This window comes from Gossypium raimondii, chromosome 1 (assembly GCF_025698545.1).
Source record: "Gossypium raimondii isolate GPD5lz chromosome 1, ASM2569854v1, whole genome shotgun sequence".
NCBI lineage: Eukaryota > Viridiplantae > Streptophyta > Magnoliopsida > Malvales > Malvaceae > Gossypium > Gossypium raimondii.
In genome coordinates, this window is record NC_068565.1 from 24,453,718 (window position 1) to 24,467,999 (window position 14,282).

Sequence of the window (14,282 nt, forward strand, 5' to 3'; positions counted from 1 at the left end):
GAAAATAGCACATATTAGAACAGACATTTACTACATTTGCATATTTAATTCTGTACTATTAGAATTAGCTTGGTTGGAAAGCATATCTGTCTCATCAAAACAATTTTCGTCAAAGTCAGGAGATATCACACTATCGCAGGTTAAACATGGCATGTATAGCTAGACTCACATACGCTATAGTAGTACTAGAACCGACTAAACCATAGCTCTGATACCAATCAAATGTAACACCCCTAACCCATATCTGTCGCTGGATTAAGGTTACAAGGCATTACTGGACATAGCACAGATGAAAACAGACATTTACTACATTTTTTTCGTAATTCAATCACATCAATACACATGCATTTTATATTTAATATCAATATCACACAACTTATAAATCAATATACATTCAAATAAAATTATTATACATATAGTTCGCTTAACCAACTAAAACCCAATCATGCTTACTACTTAAGGCATATAAACAAGTCATGCTTTAAAAATTTAAACATATCAATATTAATAATTTAATCACTTATTTGACCCAATTAATTTACATCGATCATAATACATATATCATAAAATCTCAATAACCGAACCTTATGACCAAAGTTCATGGCTTTCAGACTTCTAATTAATCATCAAACCTATTTTATTTTACATATACCACATACATATATCTATCTTTATAGACGTCCATTTCATTAATTAGTTATCAAGCATAACAATCTATGTACTTTTGCAAATCCACTCATTAAGTCCGGACAAAACGTATCATTTATCCTACTTAAAAACCATGTATAAAACATTAGCAAACATTACAAATAATCGAATAGTATCTTGTTCCTTACCAATTCATATGCATTTTCAATAATAAAATTTATCATATTCGATCATAAATAGGTAAACAATATTACACCCAACTCACATGCTTATCAAAATGAACCATTTACTAAGGCCGAATTTGCTACCACATATTTAACACATTTCGAAACTAATCATTCAACATTTAAATAACAAACCACAATTAAACATATCATAAGTAAATGTATTTGTTTTACCCATCACTAGCCGAATATAACTACGCATCATTTACCACTTTCAAGCCTGTCCATAAATCAAATTATACATTATAAATGAATCCATAATAAACCACAACTGAATCATATTCATTACATATCTTTTACCGAAACACATCACACTTATATGACATGTATAATACTTAATTCATATATTAGAACCTTATCACTAAGCATACACCGAATATATATCACATACGTATGAAATACATATTAAACAAGTCACACATAAATATACCATGACCGAATCTAATTACTCAAGCACCAAATAAATCCATTATATTGAAAGGGATAAAAACTAAGATTAACCAAAAGAAATAAGCCATTTTCGCATGGCTCAATATTACATAACCCAAAATCAAGCATTTAAGCTATGCTATACATGCCATAAGATCGAATTCAAACTTAACAAAATACCGAAATGAGTCGATAGTGTGATAGTCTTCTCTGACGATCCCCGAGCTCGTAACCAACTTCCAAAATCTATAAAACGAAGAGCAAATATACACACAATAAGCTTTTGCAAATTAGTAAGTCATAAGCAAACAATAATCATACGAACATTAACACTAAGTCAATTAACCAAATCAATCCAAACCTTAATGAAATATACATATATCACACTCACAAGTTTATATGTTTTCAAATATAAATTAGCATTTAACATCATATAGCTAAATGCACCGATACTCATAAACATATATAAATATCACTCTTAAATATCACAACTATATCATTAGGCCGAATCACTTATAATCACAAGTACATCAATTCAAGTATACAGTTTACCTTAATTTCATATCATAGTATGAATACATACCTGAACCTTTTAACTCGATTTCACATTTGGTCTTTACTTCACATTGCCCGTTGAACCGTTCGGAATTATAAAGGATACGCGAATAATTGAAAAACTCGTACAATGCCAACGTCCCAGACGTGGTCTTACATGTAATCATATATCAATGCCACTGTCCTAGACAAGGTCTTACACGTAAACACAAATCGATGCTAACGTCCCAAACGTGGTCTTACACGAAAACACAAATAAAAAATCACATGTCATGACATATGTATCCTATCTATTCCTAGGGTTTATACGGGACTTTCGGACATTGAATCTCGATCGGATCGAATTGGAAATATAGCTCCTTTGCTTAATACACAGTCGGCCATACACAAATATATTCACAAAAATTCCATTCATCATATAACATTTATAATTGATCTATTTGTTTCACAATCAAAGCATAATAATAAATCAATATATTAACTAACTCAAATATCAAATCATTTAATTACAATTAGTAAAAACATATTTATTCCTCACAAATGGTCAACACAAACACAACCATTATCCAATTCATTCCAATTTGGACAACATGAATACGGTAGGAATTTATATTAGTTCATTAAACTTAAAGTCCGAAAGATATATATATATATATATATATTTGGATGGCATTAAGATACTCTTTAATAAACAACATTAATATACAAAAATATGGCAGTATAATTAAGTACTTAATATCAATTCAAGCGATATTCAAATCTCGCATTACAATGACCTAATTAATCCACTAAAACCAACTTAGTAATAATTAACAGTTAACTTATTGATGCAGTACATATTAATTACTAATTACACTTTTCAATAGCTTAATCGACATCAATTTAGACAATATTAATTAACATTAATTAATAGTCCACAAACCGCCTAAATGATATAAACTTACGGCTATTTATCACCATATAACTAACTCATTAACTAACACTTACGACATAAATTCTGTAGCATTATACTGGTCTTTTATTACCTAAGCAAGTGATATAGCAAAAGTATAAAATAAGAAATTAGCGATCACAAACCATAATTCTAAACATTCATTGCTTAAAACCCATCAATTCACAATGAACTTCAGTTTCAACTATTTGTTAGACACCTTCACTTCAATATAAAGAAAAAAAATGAATTTATTAAAATTAGATTTAAGTTATCATTTTCATGACAATTAATGCGTTTTAATCTACAAAAAAAAATTCATCTATTCCCAGTAAAATAAATATCCAACAAGAAGTTTAAGCATTTATGGCAACAAATTCAATGAAATTACGACATCAACTTGAAATAGATAATAACAACAAATAATTAAGAAATAGGTTAGGAAGGAATGGTAATTAGTAGCCACTATATCAAGGCTGGTCAGGTGGAGGAATTTTTTTTTTCTATCCAACAGCCTTTTTAAAGCAATGGTCGGTGCAATGGGCAACAAATACTTGTTCGATTAGCAGTGAATTGGAAAGCAATCAAGTAGTTCAATGAAGTAGCTTATTTAAAACACATTGCAGATTGTTTAATCAGCTGTTTGGGGGCTAATTGGTGATTGAAATTAGATCAAATGGCAGTTGGTATAAGTAGTGGGTAGCAACTATTTTGGGAACAATTCAATCGGCAATTTGCAGCAAATAATTTGGAAGCAATGTGGTAGATGCAAGGAACATTTCGTAATTTCAGACAATCTTAGAAGTTCACATAGTCATATTGGACTAAGATCTCAATATGGACAGCAATAAGATACTTTGAAATGGATGGCATTAATACACAATATTTGGATAACATAAAGGAAAACCTTAAATTCCATTTGAACAACAACAAATGTTCAACCTTTCAGCAACAAAATGAAACCATAATTTCAATTTGTTCCTTCCCTCACACATTCGGTCAAAATTAAATCAACAATTTAACCAGAATTTATCAATAAAAAGCTATAGGTAATAGAGAGTTTAAAAGAGTTACCTTGTCACTTCAAAATTTTAGCTTCTAAACAAACAATTTCATGGTTTTTCCACTACATGCAGCCGTCCTCTTCTCTAGCTTCAATATTCTCCTTTTCTTACTTATTTTAGGTTGAAAATAATGAAGAAAAGATAAACACTAATGTGGCTTTGTTTTATTATAATTAATATTACTAAGCCAATTACCAAATTAACCTTTTTAGTTTAATAACAAAACCTTTTAATGGTGGTCCATTACCTTGCACTTGCCTATATAGTGGCCAAATATCATTTTAAGGACTTATCAATTAATAAGCCATAGCAAATTAGTATTTTAACAAATAGAAAGCAACTTTTGCATTTTATGCTATTAAGTCCTTTTTATCAAATTAGACAACCAATCTGTAAAATTAATTCACGAAAATTTCACCCATGCATTATAATATGCTGTAAACACATAAAGTAATATTAAAATAATCTTACGACCTCAGATTTGTGGTTCTGAAATCACTGTTCCAACTAGGGTCTAAATCGGGCTGTTACAGTAACTCAATGCTCAGCTTTAACGTGCTAACATAACAGACTTCTAGTAATATATTCTTGAATTTCTCTTCTTATTATACCAATACAACTATTTTATAAAATTGTATACTCTAATACTGCCCTGATAATACAAATAGGTACTATTATGAGATTCATGAAAGTTATCTCATTTTTGTTCTGAATCTTTTGGCATACTCAAATAGTTACGAAGATGTATTTTTTCATTGTCATCAATACTGAACTCAGAATTACAACTCTTCATTTAACTAGGAAACTTCAAATTGTCTTTGTGAAATTCCTGAATTCTTTGAAGATATACTGATTTAGTTATCCAGTCTGTTGAGAATAGAATTATCTTAACTCCAAGTCAAACAAGAATTCACAATAAGTTCTAACCATCTACAACACTTACCCATTCTCAAAAATTGTGCTCTTTTATACATTTTTTGGAGATTTCCAAATCAAATCCATTAACCTTTGGTTTGGATTAACACGAATACTTTTATCCGACATTTCATGTTTCAAGAATATTATCTCTAGAAGTTCGATTTCACACCTGATAAATATTTTCGCATATTATACTTTTCTCGTAAAGTCTATAACATCATCTTAAGATACTGAGTATGTTCAAATTCATTTTTTGAGTAACTTAAAATATCGTTAGTGCAACAACAAATATCCATATTTTACATTCAATTGAATAAACTCTCGATGTAATGGTTCTTACAACTACATCTTCAATTTTTTCAATGTTGCCAGTGCCATTCCATACGGTGAAATAGATATTAAAGTAATTTACAGTGCTAATTCAATAACAAATTCAAATTTTCTTTTTAGGCGACAACTTTGCCAAATCTTCTGCAAACACACTAAAGAATCTATTAACCAACAAACTTGTTTCATCTTCATTCTTTGTATTCTGATATCTAAAACGGAAGACCTTCTCTAATCAATATTTGAGCACATAACATTACCATGATATTGGTGGAATATTTAGATTTGTGATCCCGATCATTAACCAATTTACTCACTTGTTCACAATACAATCCACTTATGTTTACAAATTCTACCATTTCGTATCAAGTTAACCAATCTATATTAGGAATAATATCAGATTTTAAGGAAAAACATCTGTAATGACATCAAGAACAACAACCTCCCTATGAACTCGAATAACAAAAGTCCTGAAAATAATTTAAATTTATGATCTGACAGTCGTAAATTTAATCTTCACTTTACTATCCCTCACGCTACCATTATATTCTCATTTGTCTACTTTTCTGAGGAGTGGTCACAGATTTCATACTTTGTTTCTCATTTCGGTCTATCCAGTTCAGACAATCTCATTTTCAGTGTTCCTAAGAAGCATATAAATACTAGCCTCATTATTTAATCAACACTCACTTCAATGAATTTTTCACTGTGAATACAATCGATATGTTTATTCTACCAACACTGGCTATTGATTTAGTCGAGGATCTCAAGTTACTCAATTTTGGCTTATCTTTTCCGAAAAACTTAACAAAGAAGTGAGAAAACTATAAACATCTTTTGATTTCTTCAATGGAGAAATCAGAAACGATATAATCGTACTCTATTTATTAGAATCTCAGAGTCTCAACTTTGTATGTTCCTTTTCACTAACATCTTCTATTTTTTGTTATCGTTTAGATAAAATTACAAACTCTTTCAATTTCAAAGCTCTCACTGACATCTGTATGTTTTCGTTTAAATTTCATTCGAAACAACTATACATTCCAACATCTTCTAATACAATATCTCTAGTATATTTACTGAGTCCGATAAATTCTCATTCATTCTCTACTATAGACATAATTCTTTGTTTTAGCTCTAGAAATTCTCTATACTTCTTATCCAGGTACAATTTGCTTGTGTATTTCTTTTTGAATTCCGATTGGAAGAAATTACAATTTACTCGATCTTCAGAGACAACTACTGCCAAAGTTATTCATCTCCAATAAGCTTTATCTTCCAAAGTGACATAGTGCTTCAGGCTGTCTTCAGAAGAACATACTATTTCATCAAAACTCATTGAGTATTTTCTAATAATATTTTGTTCTGATAGGTGCATCATCATTTTTATCCTTGAATCATTCAGTTCCATGTTTCTGAATCTTATTAATTTGAAGTCTGTGAATAGTTACAGGATTTTGAGGACAAGAGAGTGTCGTTGAAGGCATCATCAAGGGTAGGGGTTGTAGAGCCACAAAATTAACTCGCATAACTCTAATAATTATTATGTCAACTTTTAAAAGAAAACAACTCTTGTTTCATTATCTAACCTTTGTGGAATGACACATTATGACTAGCTCCCTAATTGGAAGTAGAAACATTAGCATTTACCTTATCTGATACGACACAATTAGATTCGACTGACATAGAAAATCTATAAGAAAAAAGAGTCAGATCGGATCATATTGCATTACACTATCCCGAATTAACGTGACATGTGTTTCTAGACTCAACACACGTTACGTTCAGTCCTAGAATTAACTAAATCGTAGCTCTAATACCACTAAATGTAACACCCCTCACATGGTTCGATCATTGGACCCAAGCTATAGGATACTACCACAATTAACCAAGCATATCACAAATAAATTCAAATTTAAACATTTCATTCAATAATAAACATGATATAATCCAAGAAAAATATTATTTATAAACATATTCGAGTCCCAAATGAGCTTACGAATCTCTTAAACCAACTCGGAAACAAGTCAAGACTAATTTGAAACTTTTATAAAAAAAATAGGTAAAAAGCAAAAAGAGGGGTCACACGGCCGTGTGAAAGGTTGAAACTGTGTGGGATTAAAACAAAAAGTTGTGTATCCCAACGGTTTATGGAAACTAAGACCATGTATGCAAAATCACACAGTTGTGTCGACAAGTCGTATAACTAACTGTGGTCGTATTGGACCTAATTGTAAAACTTTGTAAATATTCACAATCGTGCTGTCGGGCCGTGTGAGAGGCTCTTACCGTGTGCATCATTTGTTACCCAAAACATATAGACCATACAGTCGTGTCATATGCCCGTGCTTGGCACATGATCATGTGTTAGACCATGTCTGCCTAAATGGTACTCTACAAGGAAAGTTACCACACCAAACATCCAAATATACCACAACTATACAATATACCATTTCTCAACCTATTAAAACAATACTTATATCATTCATCCTAAGTGCCTAACTAATGCCACAATTGGCGCCTCAATTCATATCCTACCATTCATCATCATTTATGCCTCAATATTCATAGTTAACATTCACACATGTTCATCATTTCAAATGCCAAGATTTCATCAACAAAATTCATCCTTTCTAAGTGTCAAAACTATCAAGTAAAATAAACCATATTGACCAAAACATATATGCAACTCGTGTTGCAAATCAACCAAAATAAGGTCATCCCTTCCAAACATTACACTTATATCCACATCAAAATAAACCGATACATAAGTTTCAATCTCATTCACATATGCATATCCATTAGCTTGAGTAAATCACATTTCAAGTTGGCTATTCATTTGCCACTTCATTTATCATAATAATACCAAATCATCCAACATCATCAACATCATTAGACCAATATCATGAACATTCAAAATAACTTAAATGAAAATAAAACCATATATACATGCCACATAACTGAATCTAGAATAAATAAAAATTACCGAATCAGAGACTGGATAGTGTGAGCTTCAAGTTGATCCAACTAACGCATTCTGCAAAATAATCTATTTAAAGACAGAAAAGTAAACAAGATAAGTATTGTGAATACTTAGTAAGCTCGTATGAAATTCATTTAACCTACCTCAATAAATTTACAATTATATTTTGAAAACCTAATGTAACAAGTACGGATATTATTTGACATCCTATAACATCCACAAGTACATCACTTAACACTTCCAAAGGTTAATACATTATATGACACAGTTTATAATATAACCATTTATCTTTAATACTATCCAAAACACATTTGACTAATTATAACTCAAATCATTTTTTTATTTATCATACATAACTTAAAACAATATAACTCGCCTCAAATCACATTTAATTAGATGAATTAGATACTATACAGTTCCATGTTATCACAATTTAACAACAACATGTGAGATTATCACACACGAATCAAATAACATTTCCATCGATACCATTTAATCTATATAAAAAATGTTCAGCAAGTACAAAATTTATGTCATTCCATTCTCATGTATCCATTTCAGATTCAGTATTCACATTATTGAAACAATTTCATTTCATATCATGCTTATTTTCACCGTCCAAAGAAATATAGTGAATAAAAATTAGATACACGAGATAATAATGCTCACAGAAGCTAACAATAAGGACGTTAACCATCATTAGATGTTGCTCACACAAGCTGTTGAGAATCTGCAACAAATGCTAGATTCTAGCCATTGGTATGGTATCCATCACTGATACATAGTACCTGATAATTGTAACATCGGTACATAGTGTCTGATAGCTATAACTCCGTTAAAAAGTACCTGATAACTGTAATCACCGGCACATAGTTCCTGATAAATCCTAATGACATGTAATTTGTATCCTACCTATTCACTGAGTTCACACAGGTCTTGTATCACGTATCCAATCTTTTCCATTCTTTTGAATATTTTCGTACACATATCAAATAACCATATAATTCTAATTTAAACCAATTAATATTTCATAACCATTCCATATCATTTAACCATTCGTATTAGCCACATATATTGGACTTTGCACTATAGTTATTTAGATGCCAATAATTATTGTATTATAACAATTAAACTATCAATCAATTAAATAACACAATAATAAACAATCATTAACAAATTAAATCTCATATGAAACTTACCTAATCAAAATAAGCAACGAATACGACACCAAGAAATTTTAGGCAAATTTTTCTTTTTCCACATTTATTGACCGATTGATCCGTTTCTTGATCTATATAATAATTTCACTCAATTATCCATTTTAAACACTTTAAAATATCTAAATACGTGCATTTGACCTTTAATAGCATTCTACATTATTACCTTAAACTTTTATCTTTTATTCAATTTAGTCCCTAAAATTAAAACTTACACATTTATCACAACTAAACCCAAAACATGTTAGTCAAATTTAACCTCATTAAATTACAGCCCATAATTAATAATTTTATAAGAATTTCATGTTAAATTCATTATTTTATCAAATTAACAAATTCCACTTTACAAATTAGTCCTATTTCATTTCTCACTTCAAATTCTACCATTTAATATAAAAAAAATCGAGATTCATCAATGACAACATTTCAAATCTTTAACAGTTTTGAAAATAGAGGTGCGGGTTAACTAGATTAAGCTACAATGCCTCAAAAACATAAAATTTATTAAAAACGGACTAGATAATAATCACATGCGAGAAAAACACTTAGCCAAAACTTTCTTAGCTTAAAAATGGAAGAAACGATTTTGGAAGCTTGAAGAGGGTGACACATTGTCTTTCTTTTCACTGCCTCTTGTTTTTATTTCATGTTTATTTCCATTACTAATATTTTAATCATAATTTTTCTAATAAAATTAATGTCGTCTTATGCTTAAATCGTCCACCTAAATACATTAAGGCTTAATTACCATGAAATTCCTTAAATGTTTACCGTTTATGCCTTTTATCAAATAAAAATCTATAACGATTAACTTTTATGGTTTTTACGATTTAGTCCTTTTCTTTAATTAATCACTAAACCGACAAAATTACTTATCTAAAATCTAATTCACTTATACAATAACTTTGTAAACATTTAGTAAAAATATTTAGAAGTTTGATTTATAGAAATGAGGTTTCAATACCTCAATTTTCAAAACCATTACCTTTCGTACGCACCACTTGTACCTTGACTAATTGGTCAATTAACAAAAATTATCAGATCAAAATTCAATAAAACACTATAATAAATTCGTAAATATTATTAAATAATATCTACTGACTCAATCATTAGAATACAGAGTTTCGAAACTGCCATTTTTAGTTCCACTGAAAAATGAACTATTACAGTTTTCTCACCTACATCGAACTTTCTCATTATAATCACTACTTTGCCACTAGAAAAGTCCTTACATCTTGTCCGATCGACTATAATATTTTGAAAAATGACCTCAATTTTTTCTATCTTAACACTTTTGACAAGTAGGGATAGACAAAGGTCTTGTATTATAATGACCTTTACCATGACATCTTGTCTATGCTTTCTACTGCCAAACTCGTTCATGATCCCAATATTGTAGAGTCCTATCTATTACGTCTTATCTTATGGGTATTGAGATGGAGATCGATATTGAAACCATTTCCACCCATTTAGATACTCCTAATATTGATGTTAAAAAGATCAATGGTGATTTCCTTCAATCTATTCGACCTTATGAGGATAGTGTTAATTGGTTCCCTTGAGCTTCATGACCATTTTATTTAGTTAATAAACTTTTGGCAAATCGACCCCACCCATAAACATGCCACAATCTGTCTTACAAATTATTGGATCATCCATTACATCAAATCCAAACATAGGTTGAACTTAATGCCCATAATTTTTGTTCTTATGATAAGAGTTATCAAGAAACTTTGCACGCCACCTTTTCCCTCAAGTATGGTACTCTCCTATCCATCAATTTTCATATGCTAGGTATCAATTTTGACATTAATCCAGGACATCTTGTGTCAAATTATACTAATATCGCATCTCATCAAAATTGTGGTTATTTTCTTTTTTATAGTCAATGGATCATACGACGCTCCCAAGTTAATACTTTTCAATGAGGACAACACGTTCTTGCTCTACAAGATTAAGAAGCAAAAGAGGATGACGAGGCTACCGACAATGATACCCCTCACCAAGTTGCTTCTACTTCTCCTAGAACATCCATGATTTTAGAGTCTCTTTAGGCTACTTCCAATAACATTTGTGCTCATTTGGATGCCCTCTTTGATTTTTTTGCTATTTCATTTGAAGGATAGATGTCCACTCTTGAGGAGAACACGACAATCTTTATGACTCGTTTCCCTCCTCCTCCTATGAATGATTAGGTTGTTTAAACTCTTACTTCTTTTTTCACTATCTATCACACTTTTGTTATGGATTTTTTTTTGTGTTTTGTTTGACATGCTTTTTGCTTATTTCGGTTGCTTTATAACTAGAATTGTAACACCTCTGAAATTGTTATGCTACAAAAGTAATATTAAGTGAGAATTGAGTGCCATTGATTTTCTTGTAAAGTAAAATAAAGAAATGAAAGTGATAATAGAGAAATTTAAGGAGTATCAAAGAAAGTTTAATTGAGAAGTATGTTGTGGTATACTAAATGAAAGTAAGAACTAAATCGTAAAGATGTAAAAATGTTAAGGTTTAAGTATAATTATTCAAAATTTAAGGGGTTGAAGCATAAATATAAGAAAATTAAAGGACCAAATGTGAAAATACCCAATTTCTTATGACATGAAATTGGTGTAAGGGACCAAATCAAATAAGTGAAGAAACACAAGGGACTAAATCACAATTTTACCAAATTAAGGATTTAAGGATGGAATTTTGAAGAAACATGAAGGGTAAAATGGGCACTACCCAAATTAGATAATTATATGGTGTAATAATTAAGGATGAAAAGTGTTGAAACATGATTGGTTGAATATTTTATTATTTTATTATAAGATATTTATTAATATTTTATTTAATTAAAATTAGTATTCAAAGAAAGAAAGATGAATAACATCTTTCACCAAAGCTTCTAGCGTCCATGAAAGAGAGATGAAAGAAAGTTTTGTTTTCTTTCCCATTTAGTCCTTTCATCAAAATCCATTATTTTCACCTAGAAATCAAAGGAATTTCCATAATCACCAAGAGAGAAAAATGATAAAAGAGACTATGGAGAGTAAGAATATCAATTTTGATTCAAGAAAAGAGAAGTTGGAAGAGAGAGGAAAGCAAGCTAAAGTTTGATTCCAAGAGAACAAGGTATGAATGTTAATGTTTCATATTGTTTTCAAGTTTAATCTTGATAGAAAAGTATAGAAAAGATGTTAAAGTGTATGAAATGTCTTATGTTTTGATATGATGTTGAAGAAAAGATTGAGAAAATGAATCAAGTGATGAGGAAAAAGCAATAGCAAGTGATTTAAGCTTGGAAAAGGTAAGTACTCATGAATTCTCTTGTTATTTAAGGATTAATATGTAGATTTGGTGAAGTTTTATGGTAAATTAGTAAAATAAAGTGTGAAACAATTTAATATGTGAATAAGGAAAATATGATAAAATTTTAATAAATGTGTTATGAGATGATGAAATATGTATAAAATATTGTAAAAGTGAAATTGTGAGAAAATATGAAATTTTTATGATGACAACGACTAAATTATAAAATTTGTAAATTTTAAAATTGAAATAAGAGAAGTGAAGTGCATAAAAAGTGAAATTTTCATGTGAAATAAGATATTATAATAAATTATTTGATTGAAGTGATTATGCAATAAAATAAATAAATAAATTTCATATTAAAAGGGACAAATTTGTAAAATATACAAAAGTGACAAAGTGTATTAAGATTTTGAAATGACATATTCAAGTGTAATGATATATAGAAGTGAAGTGAATACTAATTAAGAGGATGGTGACTAATGAAAATATATGCTAGTAGGGACTAAATAGAAAAGATTGTAAAGTAAGTAAAGTGAAATTTATGCAAAGAAGACTAATTAGCAAAGTGACTAAAATTTGATGTGTAATAAAGTATTAATGGAGAATTTTAGGGAAGTGTTTATGATATTGAATTTAATTCTAAGTGGTATGAAAGTGAATAATTAATGAATATTGAACTTTTATGACAAAAAAGACTAAATTGAAAAGTTATGAAAGTTTACAAGAAAATATGTGATAAGTGAATAATGTAGTAGAGAATGCAAAAATACATTATTATTATTATTATTATTATTATTATTATTATTATTATTATTATTATTATTATTATTCAAATTACAATGGTTCTTAATTTGTGGAAAGATAAGGATTAAATTGAAAAATATGTAAAATTATAGTTAAATTATGAAATATTATATGGATAAATAGAATGTGTAAGGAAGTGTGATGAAATAGTATATATATGAAAAGTGAAAGTGAGATTGAATTACAAAGAATAGTGAATGATATAAATAATTATTAAATTATATTTATTATGTGAATTGTTTTAGTGAAATGAAATAATTATGAAAAAAAAGAGACTAACTTGTGAAATATGCAAATGTGGGAAGCTATGGTAAAATTTTATTAGTGAATATGAATTTTCTTATAAGATAGTGAATTATGTTTCGGTGTTAAAGAAAGTCGATAATTTTGTTTATTGAGTTGTTACAATAAGGACTAATTTGAAATAAATTTAAATTATCTAAATTATGTTCTAAAAGGTGAAAATGAAGTGATTTCTATCATAATTGCCCAATGTAGACAATATGAGAACTATTAGGATATAGATAGCATAAGGAAAAACTTAGCGCGCTCTTTATTTTGACTGTGCACTTCGATGCAATACTGTGAATTGCACTTCGGTGCTTTACTGTATTGTTTTCATATATTCTATGTGTTATGTTAAGTTTACGCTAGGCCTCTATTGAATAATAAAAGATAATAATAAAATAAAAAGTTGAGTGCACGTCGCGACGAGACCAAGTCAAAGAGTAGCGACGCTAAACATGGAACCCGACATTGCGATGTTGTTCTAAAATTTTAGAAACCTTACAATTTAGTCATTGATTGATTGCAAACTATCAAAAGAGCTTTCTTAAGCTAGTATAGAGATCGGATATAAGTCTGAATTTTGTTATAAATGTA